Source organism: Sinocyclocheilus rhinocerous, unplaced genomic scaffold (assembly GCF_001515625.1).
Source record: "Sinocyclocheilus rhinocerous isolate Xijiao unplaced genomic scaffold, SAMN03320098_v1.1 scaffold1311, whole genome shotgun sequence".
NCBI classification, from domain to species: Eukaryota; Metazoa; Chordata; class Actinopteri; order Cypriniformes; family Cyprinidae; genus Sinocyclocheilus; species Sinocyclocheilus rhinocerous.
Window position 1 is genome coordinate 743740 of NW_015637852.1, and position 1665 is coordinate 745404.

Below are 1665 nucleotides of genomic sequence, written 5' to 3' on the forward strand. Positions count from 1 at the left end.
ATATATATATACTGTATATATATATATACTGTATATATAATATATATATATATATATATATATATATATCAGTATTGTGATGGGGGGCCCTGCAGTAAGCCATAGCCGTGCAGTCTTAATGCAGCCCTGAATATTGGAACACCAAAATGAAATGTACCAAAATGAAAGCATGTAGAACTACAAAAAAGTCAGTCCATTTGCAGTAGAAAGGCAGTCTGCATTCTTGTAAAATGGAACAACTAAAACTCAACTCACTCAAAGCTATGGAATTAGTAATCGACCCTCCAACCCACTTAACCATTATTCCACTGCTGAATTTCCTGCCCAATGGCAAAACAAATTTAGATTTTAGCTGAGAAGTAAGCTTGCAGTGTGAACAGATTGCAATGAAACAGAAAGAATAGGTCTTGTGAAATAATATATAGACAATACATATTTAATTATTTTAAAAGTACTGTTCTTCTCACTAGTGGCACATATACAGTACATACAGCATAACCATTTTCTAATTTACAAACAAATGAACTCTTGTGAACCACCTTATGAAAGACTCTTCTCTGTTAATGAAACAGTCAAATTAATTCATGGTCTGACACAAAGTCATTTTTTAAAATAGTTAGGAGAGTTTAAATATTTTCTATCAATGACTTAGTGAACTGCTTCCAATTTCTGTCAGTCATATGTGGTTTACAATAAAAATATTTTATCGGGTAAAAATTTTGAGTAAAAAAATATTTATAAAAATCCAGTAAAATCACAACTGGAAAAGTCATTGGGCCTTTGAATATCGTTGTGAACATGGTGGGGACCATGAAGTCAAAAACACTAAGAGATGCTGAAATAAATCATCACTGTCTAATGTGCACATTTGGAAACCAATGTTAATAATGCAGGTCTGTATTAGAACTTTCAAATAAATGCTAAGTTAATAAAACAACAATAAAAAAATCCTACAAGTTCTAATTAGTTGGTGGAACTGCTTTGTTGTAAACTTTATTACTTAATTTAAATGGTTTAAAAAACATGGCATTAATGGAAACTTCTACAAGTGCACCCAATCTTCATCTAGTGTTTCCTTTCCATTCTCTCACTTTGTCACTTTGGCCTCATCATGCTGGTTTTGGTCGCTATCATCCCACTCAAGAGGAAACCGGCGGCACATTGTCCAGATTGCACTGTGGATTGTTCACCTTCTCCTGCCTTATTGTAAGAACCCAGGCCAAGGAACAGTAGCTGAGATCATTGCTAACCCTGCATCAGCACCTGTTCCAGGAACTCCCCTTCTGGCAAATCATAGAGCCAAAATGCAAAACTGCAACACAACACTAAAACCACTCGTGTCCTGCACCTGTACCGGCACCATCTGGTCCTCTGTAATACTCTGTCCAACATAGCGTGAACAGGACATGTAGAGCATTAGCTAGTCTGTCATTGATGGGTGTGTGGAGACTATGATCAGTCAAGAGGAAAATGAAACTAGCTTTGGTTTGAACTGCAGCACTGGCTAAATGTTCAAAGACCAGTTTCATGTTTCATGAATGTCACAGACGTCAGACGTGAAAGTGATGCAGAGCTGTAAAATGGCTTTAAATATTCTCTCACTCTGTGTGTTTGAACTTAATCAGGACCGATGATTAATTTACCTGTTCATGTTACATATTTAGC

At 35.9% G+C, this 1665-nt stretch overlaps 1 protein-coding gene across 1 annotated transcript in view; it reads right to left on the reverse strand.

Annotated features, from left to right (window-relative positions):
- The window catches only part of LOC107749318 (potassium voltage-gated channel subfamily G member 4-like), a 26318-nt gene that overhangs the window by 14369 nt on the left and 10284 nt on the right, over nucleotides 1-1665 (reverse strand). The gene's annotated exons all lie outside the window — the stretch shown is intronic.